Below are 23,245 nucleotides of genomic sequence, written 5' to 3' on the forward strand. Positions count from 1 at the left end.
CTGGCCAATGTACACACTTTACTCCAGAGAGAGGAAACTGTCCAAGCCATCAAGACCTTGAAGGAGCTGGTACCACGATGATTCAAGCAGAGAGACATTTACAACAGACTCAGCCTCACAGGCCCTTTCCTGAACTCCCGCCATTCAAACTTAAGCAGGACCCTTTCTCACTAGTGTTGCCAGCTCAGAGTCTCACACAAAATTACTGCCCGATGTTCTTCCCACCCTGAGGACTTGTCCAGTTCTTGGACTAGAAATAAAGACTACAGCTCCCTCAGCTGAGCTGCTGATGTTTGTTGTGTTCTCTAATCTCTTTCTTCTTGCTCTGCCAAACTGAGTGAAACAGTTCCACTGCTGTCGCTGAGGCCATCATTGTCTATAAGTCAGACTGGCTCATATACATACATTTTTTTTAGAAGGAGCTGAATTTGAAGATGAAAAAAAAGTACAATGCAAGCGGAGGAATTCTGTTCATAGAAGCATTCAGACTGGGAAAGTGACTTTTATCCCCGCACACATGTTCCTGGATCTAAATTTGTATATTCATTCACTATTCATTCCACAAATACTGATCAGTTCCATTGTCTACCAAGTGGCATATTTAGTGCCAAGAAGAAAAATGCCTTTCTCCCAAAGAATTCAGAGTACAGAGGGATCAACAAAGTGCATATAATAATATATCATAAATCATATTATTTACTGCACTGAACCTATTAAAACTGATAACAGGGAGCACAGTGTGCTCTGGGAATGCAAATGTGACAACTACCTCAAATCTCAAGCTAATGACAAAGTGGTTTTCAGATAAAAAGATCTTCATATTGAACATAAAGGATGCCCCTGAACATGGGGTGATGACAGGGAGATAGAGATATTGATTGCCCTGATTTGCCTACTATACAACATGCACTCATTACTGTGCCCCAGACATGTGCTATTATTACATATTAATCAACAATTTTTTATTGCTTAATGAAAGTGCCAACTCCACCCTCCATTATCCACTGCATACAATACAATAAAATATCACACTATACCCCACAAAAGTGTACAATAAAAACAGTGTCCCAGTTTGACAAGAGAAGGAAAAAAGGGAGTTTTCATTTGAGAGAAGAGGCAGAGAGACTTTGAACTGCAAGGTATTAAATTACATTTGAAGGAGACTCTTAGAAACTTTCAGTACTGGAGAGAATTGTGCACACATCACTTATCCTCTGCTATGTAGTAAGACATGGGACATTATTTAGTATACAAAAGGCTATATAAAACAGCTTGGTAGGGCTGGCACTATGGCCTGGAGGGTACCTGCAGAGCCAGCATCCCATATAGGTGCCAGTTCAAGTCCTGGCTGCTCCACTTCTGATCCAGTTCCTTGCTAATGGCCTGGGAAAGCAGTGAAGAACAACCCAGTTGTTTCGACCCCTGCACCTGTGTGGGAGACGTGGCAGAAGCTCCTGGCTTCAGATGAGCCCAGCAATGTCCTCTCTCTCTCTCTCTCTCTCTCTCTCTCTCTCTCTCTCTTCCCCTTTCTTCTCTCTAACTCTGCCTTTCAAATAAATAAATATTAAAAACAACAGCTTGGAAAGATAGAGAACTAGTTATTGATCTAATTTTGATGAGGGCAGGTCATCATCATGCATGAAATAACGCTTGCAGGAATGATAAGGAAAGGTAGCAGAGGACACCCACTGATAATCAGAACTTTAATTATCTGATTACTTTAAAATTGGGTAATTTCATTAACTGAGCTTTTCTGGTAAGCACCTTTTTTTATCAATACTCTTGACAATCTTAAAAACTGATACAATCTCCTATCTTAAATATGTAAAGAGCTTAAATATTAAGGGGTATGTAGTAATAGTAGCAGTCATAATACTAGTAGAATGTAGTACTAATAATGAAGGCAGTAATAATGGTAGAAGCAGATACAGTATCAATAGTTACAATTATTTTTTTTTTTGACAGGTAGAGTGGACAGTGAGAGAGAGAGACAGAGAGAAAGGTCTTCCTTTGCCATTGGTTCACCCTCCAATGGCCGCCGTGGTTTGTGCGCTGCGGCCGGCGCACCGCACTGATCCGATGGCAGAAGCCAGGTGCTTCTCCTGGTCCCTCATGTGGGTGCAGGGCCCAAGCACTTGGGCCATCCTCCTCTGCACTCCCTGGCCACAGCAGAGAGCTGGCCTGGAAGAGGGGCAACCGAGACAGAATCCAGCGCCCCGACCAGGACTAGAACCCAGTGTGCCGGCGCCACAAGGTGGAGGATTAGCCTACTGAGCCGCGGCGCCGGCCAATAGTTACAATTATAATAGTAGTTTAAGTAATATTATCAGTAAAATATATGAAGCAAATTATAATTGTTTTATTAACCCCGAACAATGCAAACTTCCAAAGTCCTTATTAAAATAGCAATTCTCTTTGTACAAACACGTAACTGAAACATATCAGAGGCTGTAACCAAATCAGAGAAGTCTAGAATTAAAGAAACCTTAGACATCAGGTACTTGAAGTTTAGCTCTAAAAATTTCTCTGCTATCAACTCAATCATCATCTCTTTCAAGCATTCTCAAATTCCCTAATTCTCCACTCCAGGGGAATTATTATTCCCCCTCTGTGCTCAAAAAACACATTTTGCATGAACATGGTTTCCTATTTGTCGTAATGGTAGAGATTTATATCTTTTCTCTGGACTGTTGCCTCCTTAACACTTTAATTCATTTCTGACCCATGTGAGTGTCTTGGGCATTTCATGGAGTACCTGGGTCACAGCACAAGTGTAATAAATGACCATTGCCATTAACAGAGACTCCTTGTCCTTTGTCTCCTTCTACAGAAAGTATGGAAATATCAAACTCTGTTAAAGTACAATTGCAAATGAATTGGCTCTGCTAATGGAAGTTTTACTCTTCTGCTTAAAGTATTTGTGTTTCATCAATAGTCCACATTACATGGATATTTAAAGCTTGACAATGCTTGGAGAAAATCTAAGTATTTTAAAAGATATATAAAATCAAAAGAAAAGAGAAAATACCACTTTTCAAAGAGAACAGAGTTAATTGTGAGAAATTACACTTGAATGTGAGTCCTTCATATCTAATTGCTGAAGGACTCAGGAGACTCCAGAGCTCGGTTGTCTATCCATTTACAGGTATATGTCGCTCCCCGTCTTCATGGGGGAACGACACAAAACCCTGCCTAGGCTTCATATCCGAGTCACGGCACCATTATGTCGCTCCCCCTCTTCATGGAGGAACGACACTAAGCCCTGCCTAGGCTTCATATCCGAGTCACGGCACCATTATGTCGCTCCCCCTCTTCATGGAGGAGCGACACTAAACCCTGCCTAGGCTTCATATCCGAGTCACGGCACCATTATGTCGCTCCCCGTCTTCGTGGGGGAACGACACAGGACCCTGCGCTGTTCTTTCGTCTGCTCGGCCCTCCCCGGGTTTGCTGCTGGTTCTTCCCGGGTTGGCTACTATCCCTTCCACCTCCGTGGAAGGGCAGTTCCCCCTGGCCACATTCCCCACTTCCGCAGGGGAGCAGCACACCGCCGGCCGGCTTTCTCTGGGGGCTGCACAGGTGTTCCTTCAGCTAGATGTTCCCCTTAGATGTTCCCCATAGATGTTCCTGGTGCATGCCGTCTCTCTCCTCCTTTATAGTCCTCCTCCGCCAATCCTAACTCGGCTGCCCACACGCCGAGTACGCTGCTCTCCTCCAATCAATAGCAAGTCCTACAGTTTATTAGTTGAACTGGAGGCAGCTGTGCGGAAGCTGTTTACTTCTCTCCCAGCGCCATATTGTGGGAGAGCAGATGCATAGAATAAGTCTTAATTCCAGTAACTCAGTCTAGTCCGGTTGCTCCCCACAGATCCCCCTTTCTTTTTATTTTTTGGCATTGATACGCGCCTGTCTTTGGTGTCCCGCGGCACACACTCTGCTCTACTTGCTAGAGTTGCCACAGGCTCTTACAAGTCCTATCAATCAGGCAAACCGAATCCGGGTCCTCTCTTCGCCATGTTGTGAGGAGGTTTTTAGGCGCTGATGCGTGCCTGTGTTCGGTGCTCTGCAGCGCATGCTCTGGTCGAGCCTGCAGGGGCTTACAAGCCCTATCAGGCAAACCGAATCCAAGCCTTCTCATTGCCTTTCTGTGGGGAGGCCTTACTGATGTTAATTCGTGCCTGTCTTCGGTGACCTGCGGCGCATAAGCTGCTAGCCGCCGCAGGTGCTCATCGTGCTCATCGCCTCACTTAATCAGGCAGACCGAATCCAAGCTCTCACATTGCAGTGTTGTAGGGAGGCCTTTCTATTTCTCTATTTCTCTATCTCCGGGCATTCCTATTTCTCCCATTTTACTTCTATCTTCCAGCATTCCTATTTCTCTCACTTTGCTTCTAAACTTCTATTTCTCTTATCCCTGCAGCTTCCCGGTGCCCGCCCCGAGGCTACTTCTCGGCGGCTTCCCGGCTGAGCCGCTTCAGCCCACGCCTCTTTCATCTGCGCAGCTTCCCGGCTTTGCGCGGCTTGGCTTCGCGCGCTCCGCAGTCTCCACGCCCTTCGCGTCTGCACCACGGCCTCGCGCCAGCCCCGTTCCCTATCTATTCACGCCCCGTGCTCTCTCTGCACGCGGCGGCTTCTGCGAGTAACACAGCGTAGCTTACGTGTCCGCCACTAGCATTCAATCTAAGTTCCCCGGGCTAGCCTGGCGAATTCAACCCAGCATACGTCTCCGCCCCACGGTTTAGCTTCCCGTCCTTTGCTCCCCGGGCTAATCAGACGGATCCCAATCTGGCTTACGTTTCAGCTTCTGGTTTCAACTTTTCGCCCCCTATTCCCGGGCTAACTTGAGAACCCCAAAGTGGCTTTCGTGTCCGCCTTGGCCTGCCCCCCACGGCTTCAATTTCCCTAACACTTTTCTCTACCCGGTATGTTTCCCCAAGCTTTCCTCCAACAATACTCCTCCCTCATTTCTCCTGGCCTCTCCCCACAGTCCGCATCCGAGTCTGTTTGTTCTAGCTTTCACTTTCGCTTTCGACCTTAGAGATTTCTCCCAGCTTCCCCCCGTAGTCCGTATCTGAGTCTATGCCTAGGCTTTCAATAGCTTCTTCCGGCACCCTTTTCGTCCGGCTTTTCCCTAGGCTGTTTGCTAGTCTCTCTCTCCGGTAATTTCCCATTTCTTCCCATTTCTTCCCTCCTAAATTTGCTATCCGTCCTAGGTTTCCTAATCCGAGTCACGGCACCATTATGTCGCTCCCCGTCTTCATGGGGGAACGACACAAAACCCTGCCTAGGCTTCATATCCGAGTCACGGCACCATTATGTCGCTCCCCCTCTTCATGGAGGAACGACACTAAGCCCTGCCTAGGCTTCATATCCGAGTCACAGCACCATTATGTTGCTCCCCCTCTTCATGGAGGAGCGACACTAAACCCTGCCTAGGCTTCATATCCGAGTCACGGCACCATTATGTCGCTCCCCGTCTTCGTGGGGGAATGACACAGGACCCTGCGCTGTTCTTTCGTCTGCTCGGCCCTCCCCGGGTTTGCTGCTGGTTCTTCCCGGGTTGGCTACTATCCCTTCCACCTCCGTGGAAGGGCAGTTCCCCCTGGCCACATTCCCCACTTCCGCAGGGGAGCGGCACACCGCCGGCCGGCTTTCTCTGGGGGTTGCACAGGTGTTCCTTCAGCTAGATGTTCCCCTTAGATGTTCCCCATAGATGTTCCTGGTGCATGCCGTCTCTCTCCTCCTTTATAGTCCTCCTCCGCCAATCCTAACTCGGCTGCCCACACGCCGAGTACGCTGCTCTCCTCCAATCAATAGCAAGTCCTACAGTTTATTAGTTGAACTGGAGGCAGCTGTGCGGAAGCTGTTTACTTCTCTCCCAGCGCCATATTGTGGGAGAGCAGATGCATAGAATAAGTCTTAATTCCAGTAACTCAGTCTAGTCCGGTTGCTCCCCACAGTATATTAGGGACAGTCCCAACAAGGAGGATGACACCAAAGCATCACACCAAGCAGAGGGTGGTGCCCACCATCAGTAAGCCTGCATGGGCACACAGCTGAGGTGTCTGGGAGTGGAGAGAATGCAATGAAGTAGAGTCAGAGTTTTGCACATCCATGCTGGCAGGTGCAGACTACCACCCTTGCAGACTGCCAGGCTGAGATTCCAGGGAAGAATTCAGTCCTTGGAAAGACAGGAAGTGGGGGTGATGGGCAACTGGGGAAGGGAACTCTGAATGGAGGCACAGTCATTGGCCTTGACAGGAGGTCTGATCAACTCTCAGGTGTTATAGTACAGGCAGGAAATATGGAGACAAATGCAAGGCCAGCTTTGTCCTTACTTAGGGACTTCACAGAAGAGATATGTAACAAATAAACATTCTGTAATAAAATAAAATAACCTTACCATATTCTAGGAGCTGCCTAAAGAGCTTTATATGTTTAAATTCAGTGGAGTCTCACAAAACCCTTAATTAATTAAGAAAACAGAATCCATCCCAGAGAGTCCAGTAGAAAGAATTTAATATAGAACCTAGTTAGAGAGGTAGTGGGAAGGCTGAGTAACCAAATGGAGGATAGTAAAGAAACTGAAAGGCTATCAAATGCATGAAGACACTACCACTGGGGCCGGTGCTGTGGCGCAGCAGGTTAAGCCACTGCCTGTGGTGCCAGCATCCCATATGGGTGCTGGTTTGAGGCCCGGCTGCTCCACTTCTGATCCAGCTCTCTACTGTGACCTGGGAAAGCAGTGGAGTATGGCCAAGACCTTGGGCCCCTGCACCCGCATGGGAGACCCAGATGAGGTTCCTGGCTTCGGATCAGCACAGCTCCGGTCCTTGCAGCCAATAGGGGAGTGAACCAGCAGATGGAAGACCTCTCTCTCTCTGCCTCTCCTTCTCTTTCCGTGTAACTCTGACTTCCAAATAAATAAATAAATATTTTTAAAAATAAGCAGATACCACCACATCCAGAGGGAGATATGGGTTTTTTTTTTAAATATTTATTTATTTATTTTGAAAGCATTTTAGAGAGATCTCTTCCATCCACTGATTCACTTTCCAAATGGTCGCAATGTCCATATCTGGGCCAGACTAAAGCCAGGAGCTTCATCTGAGTTTCCCATGTGGGTTCAGGGGCTCAAACACTTGGGCCATCTTCCATTGCTTTTCCCAGGACATAAGCAGGCAACTGGATTGGAAGTGGAGGAGCCCGGCCATGAACTGGTGCCCAAATGGGACACCAGTGTCACAGGTGGCAGATTTACCTACTATGCCACAACACCAGTCCCAAGAGGGATATATGTTGAGGGGACACAGGAATGAGATAGTAAAAACTGAACCCAGGGGCTAGCACTGTGGCATAAAGGGTTAAATCAATGCCTGCAATACCAGCAACCATATGCTGATTTGAGTTCTAGCTGCTCCATTTCCTATCCAGCTCCTTGCTAATGCATTTGGGAAAGCTGAAGATGGACCCTGCCACCCACATGGGAGACCAGGAAGAAGTTCCTGGCTCCTGGCTTTGGCCTGGCCCAGCACATTAGGGAGTGAACCAGCAGATGGAAAATATCCCTTCTCCCCTCCCCCTCCCCTCTCTCCTCTCCCTCCCTAACTCTTCCTTTCAAATAATTTGAAAACATTTTTTCATGTGCCTATTGACCTTGAATACAACAACAAAAAAAACAGAACTCAGGCAGAAGTCAAGATAGAAGATACAAGAATAACAATGGAGTTTTCCCTACAAGGGTTGGACCATGAAGAAATAACCCTGGATCACTTCAATTCTCCATCCCTTGGCCCTTCAGTCTCCTGCTACTACCACTTATTGAACACAACTGAGAGGCAAGGTAGCTTGGAAATTAAACTTACAGAGGAAAGGTAAGCACTGAATCTGAGAGCGAACTGATGAGTGCCTACAAAAACGAGTGCTATTGGAAGCCTCATTATACAGATAACAAAACTGAGTTCAAGCATATTGGGAGAGGTGGGTGAATTAACCTGCCCAGTAACACACAGCTGAGCCCCAGAGACTTTGTTCTCATTCATTTTGCCACACAGCTGGTCAGATAAATAATGCAGTTCAATGGAACAAATTCGGCCAGCTGGGGAGGCAAGGACAGCTTCCAACAGGATCAAAGTAAACATCTGGTTCCAAGAAGAAGATCAGAGGAGAGGTTCAAGCTCAGAAAATTTGCAGCTACAGAAACTAGCATATAGTATACTTGGTACACATGGAATGCTCAATAATCTCTTGAATTAATGTCTTCAACTGAGTCCCTTAAGTTGAACAATAACCCTAGTGAAGAATAGGTAGAAACTCCCAGATTAAGATGGATAATGCTTCATCATTCTGAGTTCTTTGCCTCTGTCATTTCCAGAAATAAAATAGGCAAGAGAATTGAAAATGAATCTTGATGTGAATGGAAGGGGAGAGGAAGCGGGAAAGGGGAGGGTTGCGGGTGGGAGGGACGTTATGGGGGGGAAGCCATTGTAATCCATAAGCTGTACTTTGGAACTTTATATTCATTAAATAAAAGTTAAAAAAAGAGGGGGGGATAGGGAGAGTGGCAGGGTATGGTAGAGATAAAAATATGTTTCTGCCATAAATCTGGGGGAAGAACACAATAGCTGGAGGCCACAGAATATTAACTATTGTCAGAGGATGTGTCAGAAATTTGCTACTCAACTCCCCTGTCTTAATGATAATGAGGTTAGAGTCAAAATAGGCTTTCCAAAGCCAATAACACATTGAGATTAGTTGCAGGATTCCTGACTCCACTGAGTGGCTTTTCACTATAACTACACTGTGTTGTGTCTTTATGATTGAAAAGAAAGGTTTGAAGAAGTCAGTTGGACCTGGGTTCAGATTCTGGTTCTCTCCCTTGGTAATCTAGAATCTTATTTGATCCAAGCCTACACTTTGGTATAATGGGACTAATGAATATTTATAATTCTGAGTTGTTATGAAGATTAAATGAGGTAGTAAAGAATAGTACAGTGTCAGCACATAGAAGCATCTCATTTTAGAGTGATGATGTTGGGGCTGGTGCTGTGGTGTAGCGTTTGTTAACGCCCTGGCCTGAAGTGCCAGCATCCCATATGGGCATAAGTTCTAGTCCTAGCTGTTCCTCCTCCGACCCAGCTCTCTGCTATGGCCTGGGAAAGCAGTAGAAGATGGCCCAAGTCCTTGGGCCCCTGCACCCATGTGAAAGACCCGGAGGAGGCTCCTGGCTTCTGGCTTCTGGTTTCAGATCGGCGCAGCTCCAGCCATTGCAGCCAACTGGGGAGTGAACCATTGGATGGAAGATCTCTCTCTCTCTGCCTCTCCTCTCTCTGTGTAACTCTTTCAAATAAATACATAAATATTTAAAAAAACTAATGCTTTATGATCCCTGTGTATCATAGGAATTATCTCATTTCTCCACAACCTGATAATATGGGAACTATTATTATTACTACTTAATAACATGAGGATACTGAGTCTCCAGGAGTCAGTCAATAATTAGTACAGCCAGTATTCAAACCCAGGGTCATGTTGTCTAGTTTAATCTTTCCTGCTTCCATTCTTATTAAAACAAAGAACTGGGGTAGATAGAGGCTGCAGAAGGGAAGGGGGTTGGGGAAATGCCTGGTGAACCCATTTACAGAGACCTAGAGATGGAAGAGGCAGGGAGAGGCTGTCAGGAGTCAAATAATAAAAAATAAAATTATTGAGATGCCAACAAAAATCCTATTCAAATTCTCCCTTTGCAAAGGCAATTCCACATGTACTTTGATCTTTGACCTGGCCCCATACAATTAATTCCACATCATATTTCTGCATATTGCTCTCTAAGGAGAATCGAGTTTACACTTCCCCCCAATCCAAACCATAACAGTACTTAATTAGGTGATAATTTATGTAGTACTTAGCATGAACTTTTGGCACTTGCTGGAGAAGGCTGTACAAGTGTACACGTGTTATCACCTGACTACATCAAGAAACAGGGCCTAGGCATTGGCGAGGTGTCTTGGGCTTTACAAGGTATCAAATGACTTTTATAACCCTGTAGTACCTGGCTTTCTAGTAGGCAAAACTGTCTCCAGTGTGTATTAATATACTGAATATTATGCCCACATGCACTTAAAACATTGATTCTGAGCACTTCAAAACAACAAGGAGCCTGGAAAATCAGAGAAACAGATGTTGGATGAATAGTAGGCCTTCTTAAAATCTATCATGCAACTTCAGGGAACTGGTTCAACAGCGGAAGGGAATCATTCAAACCTAGTCGTTGGAAAATAAACAGAACATTCCCTGCCAGCAGAACTGGTCTTCAGTGATAATGAGGCTCTAGACACCATGTTCTGAACCCTCACATCCCAGCCTTGCCAACAAGACTGACCCAAAAAAGATTATTTTCCAGGTACTCCATTGAGGCTGAGAAAGTCAGAATCAAATGGTCCCAAATGTTGGACATGCTCATTTAAATAACGTGTGCTTATAAGAGAAGGGACAAAGATGCCTGAACTGTAGTATGCAAGCTTAAATTCAAGCCTTCATGAAACAGAACCAAGACTGCCGTCCAATTTTTCCTGATTCTCAGTAAGCTTGTAAACAAAGAAATGTAAAGGGATGAAAAGAGCAGAGTAAGACACTGCACATTCTGAGATCCACTAGACTCACTCCAAGCCTACAGCCTTACGTTGAATGGAAAAGATAGCTCATATCTGTGGACCTAGCATAGAAGGAAATCCCAAAAAATAACTCACATTATAGCTAGTCTGATGCCCAAACACCATTGAGAGCTATTCCCAGAAACTACAGGTCCCTCCTTAGAGTGGTCCCTTCTGAGCAAGGTCCACCTAGCACTTCATCCTCAGAACTACCTTCTAGCCAGGGCCCTGTTCCAGCTTTATGGATTGAGTCATCTTTGATTTGTGCCATGGTTTGAATATGGTATGAGAAGCTGAGTCCCCAGCGTGGTGCTGTTGTGAGGAGGCAGATGGGTTGGTCCAGGTCAGAATGAGGATAGGGAAATCTGTCTAAGAGGGTGCAAAATGCTTGCTTCCCCCAAAAGCTACCTTTAACAAGACAGAAGTGCCTATCCCCCTCCTTCCGAATTTCCAGTTTTATCAAGAAAATAGCACAGAAGTAGTGATTCCACCTTTCTGAGTTTTCAGTTGACCATGAAAACAGAAAGAAGTCATGGGTCCCAACCTTCTGATTTTCTTTTTTGTCTTGTCATAAGCAAGGTAGACAGGACAGATGAGATTATAAATCTTTTGATGGGTTTTGATCCTGTCCTCTGATTAACTGCTATTCTGGATTTTAAAAAAAAAAAATGTGTTTAAAAGACTCCAAACAGTTTCAGTGGTCCACCTCTCTTGGAGCCCTCCTCCTGGCTACTGCAGTGAGAGGTTTGTGACTTAAATAAATCTTGCTTTGCTCTCTGCCTTGTCTGCATGGAAATTCTTCTTGCACATGAGATAAAGAACCAAAGTCACTTTGCCTCTGGTTTACCATTACCACTGTGATAGTTGGTAGAAACTTTAAGAGGTAGAAGCCTATCACTGTGGGCCCCACCCTTAGAAAGGATTAATGCAGGTCTTACAGGCTGTGTTCATTTTTGCAAGAGTGAGTGGTTACAAAAGAGCTAGCCTAACTCCTGGATCTCTCTTGCTTCCTGTCTGGCTGTGGGAGCTCTCCTTTGTACACATGCTTCTGCTCCATCTGCCAATTTATGACATAGCCAAAGTGCCCTTAATAGAGGCAAGAAAAGATGGGGCTGCCTCACCTTGGACTCTCAGCCTGCTCTTTTCTGTATAAGTGCCCAGTCTCAAGTGTTTTATTATAGCAGCAGAAAATTGACTAATACAACTCATTTCTTGCAGCTCTTATCCTCTGCAGACCCTAAGAACTGCAACTGGATACTGTTCCCTGGCTCCTGCTTCTGCTGCTTGGTGAGACTCCCATTTGCTCCTTAACTCTTCTGGCTCCCTCCTTGGGCAAACCCTTCAGAATGAAGTTGTGGCCAAAAAGAAAGCAAGTGGAGGCTTTAAAAATTCATATATGGGGGTGGGGGTTCAACCTAGTTATTAAGCCACACCCTCTTGGCATACCATCATTGTGCCTTGCTTCAGTTCTCTGTCTTCTGTGGTATGAGACCAAATTCACAGGCCTTTCATAGTTATTGCTTGTCTGATTAGACTAAACTGTATTCTTTACCAATACATCTCTAGTTTCATGTTGCACTTATCACAGTGTAAACACGCAACACCTAGTTGTTGAATGAATGGATGGTGCTCTACAGATGACCTAACAGTTTATTTGCATTGTCAGGCTTCATTATTTAGTTGCTTAGGGAGCAAGAAGGTTCTTAGGTAGTGTAGTTCTACGTACTAAATTAGCATTAGAACAGGATTCTTTAAAAACTTCAGGCATTGGATGACTCCTACACAAACTTACTTTTCATTTTTGTCTTTTTTCTGTTTTGATGCAACAACTGCTGTTTTTCTATAACCATGAAAAAGAAAACAATGACATATTTCGTAATTTATGTATCTGACAGTATATAACTTTTCTCGCCTTGCTTTTTTTCTGCTAACTTACATTTTTATCGATTAGGAAGATAGCAAAAAGTGTTTCTCTCTTCCCTCCCCACCCTCTCTCACACACACACATGCACATGCACACACACATACACTCAGACACACAAGTACCTCCTGACATATCAACCAGTTCTGGACAAGACTGCTTTGGTAACAACTTTTCCACATAGCTGCACTAGCCTCTGATTATACCATATAACTTAATGTCAGATGAGAAGATATTATGAAAGACCCAAAGTTAATGTTCAGTTTCAGAACATCTATCATGTTTCCTTCAAAACAGTGCAGTTATCACATAAAACAAAGAACAAAAAATAACTCAAAATGATTACTTTTATAAAACAAATGAGTTTCCAGAGAGGTAGTTTCAGTACTTGGTAGCAGATATCCTACTTCATCCATCCTACTTCACTAAGAGCTAATTTGGCAAACAGTGGACAAGTCTCGAGGATCTCATCAGCAGATGGGGTTAAGATTGATGGGTGCCAGGCAGTAGTGATAAAAAATAAAGTCCTTTGCTTTGTAGGGTCCCAGTGTGGAGCAGAAGAGGAGCAGGGGCAGGATGTATGTCACACAGTGATAGCAGTTCCGATTGGGGTATTTTGAGGGACAGGAAGAAAGGGGATCACCTATTTCTCATGGAAGCTGAAAATGAGAAGTGGGACAGTGAGAGATGTGAGAAGAGGTTTTGGGACAGTCCCTTGAGCAACAAAGGGCAAATTTCAGGTTGGGGAAGGGGTGTTACAAAGCATTTTCTCAGTCTCCAGGTTGCATCTCTATTCCTAAGCATGCAGGTAGCTCTCATTAGTTCTCTCTTCTCAGGTGTAATGACCACCCTCTAACCTTAGCCCCAACCCAGGAAAGCTATAGACACAAGCATCCATCATGGGCTGTCACCCACACCCCACCCACAACAGGCTCATTGACCAGGCAGCAGCTTGGAGAAGGCAAAGAAAGGCCTCAGGCAAATACATCTGGTACTTTCACTGAAAATGAACTTGCATGTCACTAACCCACAGACCTAGAACCTCACAAGGAACATATGTGGCCTTATTTTCTAAGCTTTCTGAGTGATTATCAATATAATTCTTTGTGCTCTCTGCCCAAAAGACCTTGGAAACCCGGAGGTGCTGCCGTAACATTTTTAACCTTCAAGAGCTAGCAACTAACTCAGGATAGCAGGTGTGAGCAAAAGACCTGGAGTTCAAGTCTCAAATCTACCACTTTTAAACTAGATCACGCAAGGCACATAACACAACCTCCCTGGAACTAAATATCACCATCTGAAATGAGGGACAGTGATGGTGTACTTCATGTATGGTGGGAATCATATGTGAGTTGTATAATTCCTGGAACATAGGAACACTCAACAAATATTAGTCAGGACCATTACTTATTAGTTTTCCATTTAATGACAGCATTTTTTAAATAAAAGGTATGTATACCCTACCCTGGGTACCATGCTGGGTTTGGGATTAGAAAGAAAAATGAGTCACCGCCTATGCCTCCAAGGGGCGCAGAGTCTAGATTTATAAAGAATCAGTAGGTTCATGGCAGACACAGACTGCAGGCTCAGTGGGATTTGTTAGCAGACTTTAAAGAAGAGACAATTTAGAGTTGTGGACAGGGCCGAAACCCCCACAGGCTGCAGCAGCCAGAGACTAGCAGTGGCAGCAAACTAGAGCCACTGTGGGCTTGAAGTGGCAAAAACAGAAACTATGTTACAAGAATTATTCAAGACCAGAATCCTAAAAAGGGGGGCTGCCTGTCACTGCCACACGTACCCTGAATCACGGAGGGAAATGAACACATAAACCACCACCTCTTCTCTCCCCCATAATTCCCTGCTTCCTTCTAGCTGAACCCTACCAGAATGCAGAAAATAAAGGACCTTGAGGGGAGCAGCAATGACAGCCAACCTTCCTGGGCACAGAAGAGGAAAGAGGAGACTGAACAGAGGTAAAGGGAAGGGAGAATGTGTCAGACACGAGTGGCCGTGCTAATTACCTTGCATTAATCACCTTTTCTATTCAAACCAAAGCTGAGGATGCGGTAGTTATTTTTCCCACACTACTCAGAGGGAGTCAAGACTCCAAGAGTTTTTTTTGTTTGTTTGTTTGTTTTGTTTTGTTTTTATTTTGTGATGTTTTTATTGGGGCAAGGACACAGGGCGGGAAAGGGTACCCCTCGCAGGTGCAGGGAATGTCCGTGCTTGTCAGTCTTCAGTCTTCCTGGGATGCTTTATGGAGCTTTTTTTTTTTTTTTTTTTGGCACTGCTCTTGCTGGGGGTGGCCTCCTCAGGGCCGCTGCCCCCTTCCTCCTTGGCGGACAATTTCCTCTTTTTCTTGGGGACCTTCCTGGGGCCTGTCTCTTCCACAGCATTCGCCATTTCCTCCTGGGCAGAGGGTTTCTTCCTCTTGGGAGGGCTTCTGCCGCCCCCTGTCTCCACCAGACTCCAAGAGTTTAAGCGACCCTTCCACGCCTGTATCTGCACCATCTAGCCTGGCCTGACTTTCCATTTAGTCACAATGCCCCATTCATGCATTCAACAAACATCTACTGAAAGCTGTAGAAGAGACAGTAATGTTCAACAACTATGAAGTTTCCTCTGTATTTCCAATCCTCCTTGCTGTAGGGCACTCTCATGAACCTAGTTATGACCAATGAAAAAAGGCTGGAACTAATGTGATCACTCCCATTTTGGGACCATGAAAAGGCAATGCATGAATCTTAAGCCCCTTTCTCCCACTGGCAAAGCACTGAGTTTATGAATTCCAAATTTAGCACTAGAAGGTGCCAAAGTGCCCTCAGCCTGAATCTCTAACTGTGTGGAAGAGCCTCTTGCTGTCACTCATGGCATGTTATTGAGAGTGAATAAAAAAATTGGGGCCGGCACCATGGCTCACTTGGTTAATCCTCCACCTGCAGTGCCGGCATCCCATATGGGTGCCAGGTTCTAGCTCCGGTTGCTCCTCTTCCAGTCCAGCTCTCTGCTGTGGCCTGGGAAGGCAGTGGAGGATGGCCCAGGTGCTTGAGTGCCTGCACCATGGTGGGAGACCAGGAGGAAGCACCTGACTCCTAGCTTCAGATCCGAGCAGCTCCGCCCATTGCAGCCATTTGGAGAGTGAACCAATGGAAGGAAGACCTTTCTCTCTGTCTCTCTCCCTCACTGTCTAACTTTATCTGTCAAATAAGTTAATTAAAAAAAATTTGAAAAAAACTGTTATAAATCACAGAAATTTGGGGCTGTTTGTTACCCAGCATATTATACTCTTTCCTAACACTTGTGCTGATTTTTATGCCAGGTGTCTAGTGGGTATAGAGAACATAATGGTAAACAATGTTCCAGTTGCCCTGGGAGTTTCAGTCAGTATCTCATAAAAATTGCACATAACAACAGGTAAACAATGGGGGAATTATCCTTCAGGGAGTAAAAGAAATATTGACATGATCCTTAGGCTATCTTGAAAGACAGGTAGAACTCTGGGGGCAGCCAAGAGGCTGAAAGGGCTTTTCTGGAAGAACAATGGCATTGTAAATACATAGAAACTTGCTATTTTTCATCCAGCCCAGCCACAAGCCCAAAGCTGTGGACCACAGAGTCATGACATCAACACAGCCCTCAAAGTGAGTTTTTAGCTTTGTGGGTTTTTGATCAAGTCACAGAAACTCATTTGGGGCTGATTATTATTACATAGTAACTGAATACCAACAATACATGAGACAAGTGAGAATATATTCTGATAAATAGAATATTTTAATAATCAATTAAAGTGATAATAAATATTAGTTTCTTATATAAATAGTACCTGACTCAGGATCTTACACTCAGCTGCAAGCAAGGCTCTCTCTCAAACATAGTAAAACTAATCCAGTGTTAGACCCTCAGAGTGAGGATGCTAACACTTCGAGAGGCACACCCCAAAGACTCAGAGTCCAGACCAACTGATGCAAAAGCAAGAGGATTTATTCGGCGTCTGCGCAGACGGGCCTCCTGAACTCGGGAGTCCAGAGAGCGCCCCCAGCACAAAGCCACACGGTTTATATACCTGTAGCGACCAATCAAAAGCACTATAGAGTCCATGCACACAGCAGTCCAATCCGCGAGCTGATCATGTGAAGGGCATGTGTCTTCTACCCAATCATCTACGGGATCACATGGGAGGCAGCACCTCATCGCCATTTTGTTGTTTACTTCTTTAGTAGTTCCTTTCCCTGCCAGTGCCATCTTGTTCACCCTGAGGGGGACAATGTTGCTCCCTTTGTTCCCCTGGTGGGAGAGCAGCGTCCTGCTTCCCACACCATTATTTGAGTATTAGGAGGCATACAAACTGGGTTAGGTCTTAGCACAGCCAGGCACAAGTGTCGCAGCTAGCTAAGCATAGGGTCCCTTATTTTTATAGCTGCACCTAATTTTAGCTTTGGGGGAAAAAGTTTAGGGCTGTAATTTTTAAACTTTAATTTTATTTGGGGCAAAGGTAACTTCTTGTTTTTAATGATATTGGCTTAGTTCACTCCATCTTGGTTTGACTTCTAAGGTTCTTCACCAGCAGTATGGATCAGTACATTCTAGACAGTGCAGAATTACAGAAACTTCAGAAAAGATTCTAGGACTAGAACAAGCACAACACATGAGATCATGGTCAATGGAAAAGACTGTAAGAGATGGAGAGGAAATCCTGAAGTTAGACTCTGATTCCAGGATGGAGACAGAAAAGACCTAGTATGGTAGAAACGATAGGACCCAGGAGATGAGATAAGCAAGGGTAAATATCAGGACCCGATTTTCAGGTAAGCAATGGTACTTTTGCTCTGTGATAAGTGAGTCATTACTTATAGAAGAGATAGAGGTTTAATGCAATTAGCCTTGGTGCAGACACCAGCATGGTATATGGCCTCTTGAAAACAATAGGCAGAGAGAATTTATACAGTGTGTCATTCTTCCACCATTGATGACTCAGGCACACAGACACTTTAAGGAGAGGGGGGGGGGGAGAGAAGGGGAGGGGGAGGGAGAGGGGAGAGGGAGAGGGAGGGGGAGAGGGGGAGGGGGGGAGAGGGGGAGGGGGGGAGAGGAGGAGAGGGAGAGGGGGATGGAGGAAGGACAGGGAGAGGGAGATGGAGGGAGGGAAGGAGGGAAAGAGGGAGAGGGAGAATGGGAGAGGAAGAGGAAGCAAAGGAAAGGGAGAGAGAAACAGACACCATTAAGACACCAAGAAGAGTAAAGAGAGAGCTTACAGCTCAGTCAGAGCTCATCATCAACCCAGCCAAAATTTAACCTTAAAGGAAGATTGATCCCTAAATGCAAGTTGGTACTATTGAATTGCTCCATTGCCGTTGGACTGCTTTCATTTTTAAGCACGTGTGTGGTCAGCTGTACACTGAGGAATCATTCACAGCCAGGGCACCTGTGCCCTTGTGGAGGCTGCCATGATGCTTTGATTGAGTTGGATTGAATTTCAATGGAAGGATTAGCAGTGGTGCATTGGACCTACAGAATTACTAGTCCTCCAGAGTACCTTTTTGGCATTGACATGCAGAAGGCATCTGCATTTCTCTACAGCAAGCATTCTCATTTGGAACAAAACCAGGACCATCAGAAGTGCAGTTTATTTCTGACCCTCTTAGAATACCCTGGAAGAAATATGTTTAGAGAAAGTCCCTCGATAGGAGAAACACTGGGGAGGTTGGCCAGATGGTTTGAATATTTGTTCCCTACCAAACTCTTATTGAAATTAAATTGCTATTGTAACAACATTAATAGGTGATTATGCCAGGAGAGCTCTACCCCCATGAATGAATTAGAGTCATTATTAGGGGAGTGAATTCATTAGTGCAGGAACTAGTTTGTTACACATGCCCTGCTCCCGCCTCCCTGCCTCTTTCCCTTCCAGGTACCACCATGGGATAACACAGCAAGAAGGTCCTTGCTGGATGTTTGCACTGATTCTGGATTTCCCAGCCTCCAGAGCTGTGACTCAACACACATCTATTCATTATAAATTCCCTAGTGGTCTGTGCAGCAGCAAGAAACCAACTAATATAAGGGACCTGAGAGGGAAGCTAGGAGATGGCAGTTCAGCCTTGTTCTTGGTCAGCTTCTCAGTGACTTCCAAAGCCTTCACTGCTGGCTCCTTTGCCTCTGCTAAAACCACCTGTTCTGGGGCTGACACACAGAGGGAGGTAAATATAAGGATAAGTGAAGAATGAGTGATGCACCAGGCACACATGGCCACCTTCTTTTTTGAGTTAACTTTTATTTAATAAATATAAAATTTCAAAGTACAATTTTTGGATTATAGCAGCTTTTCCCCCCGTAACCTCCCTCCCACACACAACCATCTCATCTCCTACTCCCTCTCCCATCCCATTCTTCATGAAGATTCATTTTCAATTATCTTTATATACAGAAGATCAACTTAGTATATACTAAGTAGAGATTTTAACAGACTGCACCCACACAGACACACAAAGTGTAGAGTACTGTTTGAGTAGTACTTTTACCGTTAATTCGCATAGTACAACAATTAAGGATAGAGATCCTACATGGGGAGTAGGTGCACAGTGACTCCTGTTGTTGATTGAACAATTGACACTCTTATTTATGATGTCAGTAATCACCCGAGGCTCTTGTCATGAGCTGCCAAGGCTATGGAAGCATCTTGAATTCACAAACTCCAACCTTATTTAGACAAGGCCATAATCAAAGTGGAAGTTCTCTCCTCCCTTCAGAAAAAGGTACCTCCTTCTTTGATGGCCCGTTCTTTCCACTGCGATGTCACTCAAAAAGACCTTTCATTTAGGTCTTTTTTTTTTTTTTGCCACAGTATCTTGGTTTCCCATGCCTGAGCTTTTTAGCCAGCTCTGAATGCCTTAAGGGCTGATTCTGAGGCCAGAGTGCTGTTTAGGGCATCTGACATGGCCACCTTTGTCAAGAGAGTTAATACAATATCACATGGCAGAGAAAGAGCGGGGCTGGAGGATACAAGAATTCTGGTTTTTTTTTTCCTCTTTGCAGCCCAGTGGGTCCTAAGTTTTGCAACCTGATTTCTTTTTATGTGATGTCTCAGGACTTTTACAGCACTGGCATCCCTGTGATCTTAGCAGCCCTTTGTGTTGCATTCAAGTCTGCCCACAATAAGACCAAAATCTACCTGCTACTCTTTTCTACCATCACTTCCTCCCCTCTCCACATCCACTGGGCTTTTGAACTTTGAGGCAAATTCCCTTCTGCCTCCCTAAATCTAACTTTGCCTCAAGTCTTCCATTAGATGTCAGAAGCACGGGACCAACTTCCCTCGTCAGAAAGGAAATCTCACCAGGCCAGTGTTGCACTTCAATGCCTTGGAATCAACTTGGCACAGAGTATTAATGAATGTATATAGAGAATTATCTTCTAGGGCAATGTTTCTTTCACATATTTGGTCCTCAGTGAAAGCTATGGAGCCTCTTCCCAGAAAGATACACATCCAAACTGGCAAAGTCAGCCAGACACACTCAAATCATGACATCCAAAGTGCATGACTATTACAGAATTCAGTTCATTCTAATCCCCAGAAAGCCAGAGATTTTGAACTGCCATTCACTGCAGAAGCTAGATGACATGGTATTACTTTGTCCTATTCTACTTTGTTTAGGAAGCTCCCCTTTCCCGTATCAGTGTGATACTAACAGGGCTGCCAATCATGTGCCTTCTCCTTCCCTTGCACAGGTGGTATAGCTATGATTTTCTTAGGCTTGGAAGAATATCCGGTCCAGGATGATGCAAGTTGTATAGTTACAGGAAATTCACACACATGGAGGTTAATAAAGAGCCACATGCTCTTTTCTGGAATTACTATTGGTTGATACCTTGTAAGCTTGCATATAAGAGAAATTATCTTTGTTGTCACAAGGGAAAAAATAAGTCTAAGCAACAAGTCTACACACACACACACAAAAGCAGAACTGAGAAGTGGAGAGATACAGACATCCTGATGTAATTTTCATCCCCCAATGCAGCCATGATTTTCTAGTTTCATGAGTCTAGATTTCAATTTTATGAGTCTACAATTTCCTGTTAGTATCAGCAGTAGCAACAGCAGGAACATTATTAATATTAGCATTTTATTAAATTATTTTGAGGGTTTCTGTCACTTGTAACCAAAGTGTCCTGCCTAATATACTTGCTCTAAATTCAGACTTGGCCACAAAACATAGGCTGGAGGAGCTGCAATCCCAGCAAGGTAACCACAAAAAGAAACCCAACAAGGAATGACCCTACCACAAGGAGAAGGCTCTGATTCAGAGGTGCCAGGGTGATGACTCCAGCTCTGGCACAGCAGGTGGATAGGAGAGGAGTGCCCAGCATTCATCATGGGCTGTCAAGATATAGCCTAGATAGTAAACACTCAATGAATACCTGCTTTATTATTATTTAAAAACAAAAGATATAGCCTAATGATATGGAGTGGATTTGTTCTAATGGTTAGGGCCCTGCTTGGAATATTCACATCCCATATCAGAATACCTGGGTTCAAGTCTCATCTCTGCTCCTGATTTTGGCTTCCAATTCATGTGTGCACTGGGAGGCGGCAGATGACGGCTGAAGTATGTGGGTCACTGCCATCCATATGGGATGCCTGGACCGAGTTTCTTCAGTAATTGTATGCATCTGGAGAACAAACCAGTAGAAGAGAGGGGGGTCTCTCCCCTCCCCCTCCCTCTTGCCCCCTCCCCCTCCCTCCTCCTCCTTCTTCTCTCTCTCTCTCCCCTCTTCCTCCCTTGATCACCCGAAATGCATTTTTAGAAAAACATGTGATGTAATAGTAGAAGCAACTGGCCCTCATGGACAGGCTTCTAACTCAGAGCTTTTCACATATCATCTCATCTGATCCTTTCCGTAAAATTTTAAAGTATGTTACATATATTTTAAAGTATGTTAGAAAGGTTGAAATAGCAGATTTGTGGTGCCAGGACGCAGGCCCTTCTGTGAGAGGGCCCACATCCTTAGTTTCCCTGGACCTGAAGGAAGCAGGAGGTAAAGGAGCTTCGTCAGAGTTCAGACAGAACTGTGCCTTCAATGGGACCATCGGCAGACTCAGCCATGAAGAGCCCCAGATGGCAGAAGGCAGAGGAGCAAGGGTGGAGCAAAATAAGCACAGTGCTGTCTCCCTCCAGCCCATCTCTGCCGGAGTCAAGGGCAAACACAGAGGGGACAGCAGCTACATCAGCACTGACCTCAGAAAGCTCATAATCGGATTATTTGGACCCAATGCCCCAACCATCTTATATAATAGCCTTTAATTTATTGTCTTCGATAATTTCTTGAATTTTTATTCCATGTCTGGCATGGAGACAATTTTACTCTTTGCTCTTTCATTAACTCTACTATTCTACATCTGTCCCTTCCTGCCAGCAAATTTCAAATACCTCAAAATCTGGAATCCTGGCCAGGACATGCTTTGGTATCCTTCACAGGGCACTACAGTATTTGGGGTACAGTCAGTGAATATTCATTGGACAAGTAAACCCACACAATACTTAACTAGTTTTTACTCCCCCCTAACATTGTGAAAATGAGGCAGAAGGATTTGTTGTACTAAACTATTTGGAACATTGCTTTTTAGTCTAAAGAAATCAGCAAGCCTTTATTACTCTAGGCTTATGGCCAGGTCTTTAAAATATTTTTGCTATGGTAATATTTCTCTAACAATATTTGCTATTATAAGATTTGACCTTAATTTGTTCTTTTACCACAATTCAAGTCAACAAACTCCAGAGCTATAAGGAGCCAATCAAAAGTTCTTCAAGAAGTTGAGAATATCTATCCTAAAACTGCATTCACAGTGGATGTTATTAGATGCCACACACATACACACAAAGGTGGAAGGAGGTATGAGAGAATCCCATAGATAAATGTACTACTTGTTTCTCATTAATGTTAAGATAACTTGATATGAAAGACTTGAGAAATCTGAGAGTAAAAAACCCAATTTGTATTCTTGCACTCAGCACTTCCCAACTTAACACTAGCAAAGAATAGCTGAACACACAAGGGAATCACTCTGCAATTAGAACATCAGAAACTCTGGTCAAATTCCTCTCACTGGAATGAAAAAGAACCTGGAGATAATGTGGGATTGCAGCACAGCCAACCTTTGAAGTTAACAGAACCTAGCACTATTGATGTAGGCAAGGAAATAGCTAATAGCAGCAACTAAGGTCACTAGCCCCTCCCCATGACCCTTCCTATTCTACCCAAACTGCCCACCCATGGTGTGGGAAACTGCATGGGAAACTACTTCCTAGAACTGCTGGTAGCCAAAAATGACCAACATGGCTGCTGACTGTATCCCTACAATGATCTGGAGCTAATTGTAATATTATAATAAAATTACCATGGCTGACACTCCTGTTCCCATAATGACACTCCCAAGACTTCAAAAAAAGGGGCAGGGAAATGGGTAGTACTCAAGTTCAGCCCCCAAACTGCACTCCCTATTGATATTTAATTACACCCAAAATATACCACTTCTATGCCCCCAGATTACATAAGGAGATGGCCACATTTTGCAGGACACATTTGAGCATGCCTGCACTCCCTCTCAAATGTGTATTTTCACTTTGCATGTAAACTAATCTTACTCCTCTACAACTTGTCCTTAATTTTTTTTTTT

General features: G+C 44.4%; 1 long non-coding RNA gene across 4 annotated transcripts in view; it reads right to left on the reverse strand.

Moving 5' to 3' along the window:
• The window catches only part of LOC149127682 (uncharacterized), a 437,400-nt gene that overhangs the window by 196,612 nt on the left and 217,543 nt on the right, over nucleotides 1-23,245 (reverse strand). The window contains exons 3-4 of one of the 4 annotated variants that reach the window (XR_016229753.1): nucleotides 21,097-21,240; nucleotides 20,729-20,962 (exon numbers count right to left, since the gene is read on the reverse strand). The exons of the other annotated variants lie outside the window; for them this stretch is intronic. This is a non-coding gene — a long non-coding RNA (uncharacterized LOC149127682). Of the gene's footprint in view, nucleotides 1-20,728; nucleotides 20,963-21,096; nucleotides 21,241-23,245 lie in introns of those variants that run through there. 4 annotated transcript variants of the gene reach the window in all.

This window comes from Oryctolagus cuniculus, chromosome 2 (assembly GCF_051225735.1).
Source record: "Oryctolagus cuniculus isolate XC-2025 breed Fujian yellow rabbit chromosome 2, ASM5122573v1, whole genome shotgun sequence".
Classification (NCBI taxonomy): domain Eukaryota; kingdom Metazoa; phylum Chordata; class Mammalia; order Lagomorpha; family Leporidae; genus Oryctolagus; species Oryctolagus cuniculus.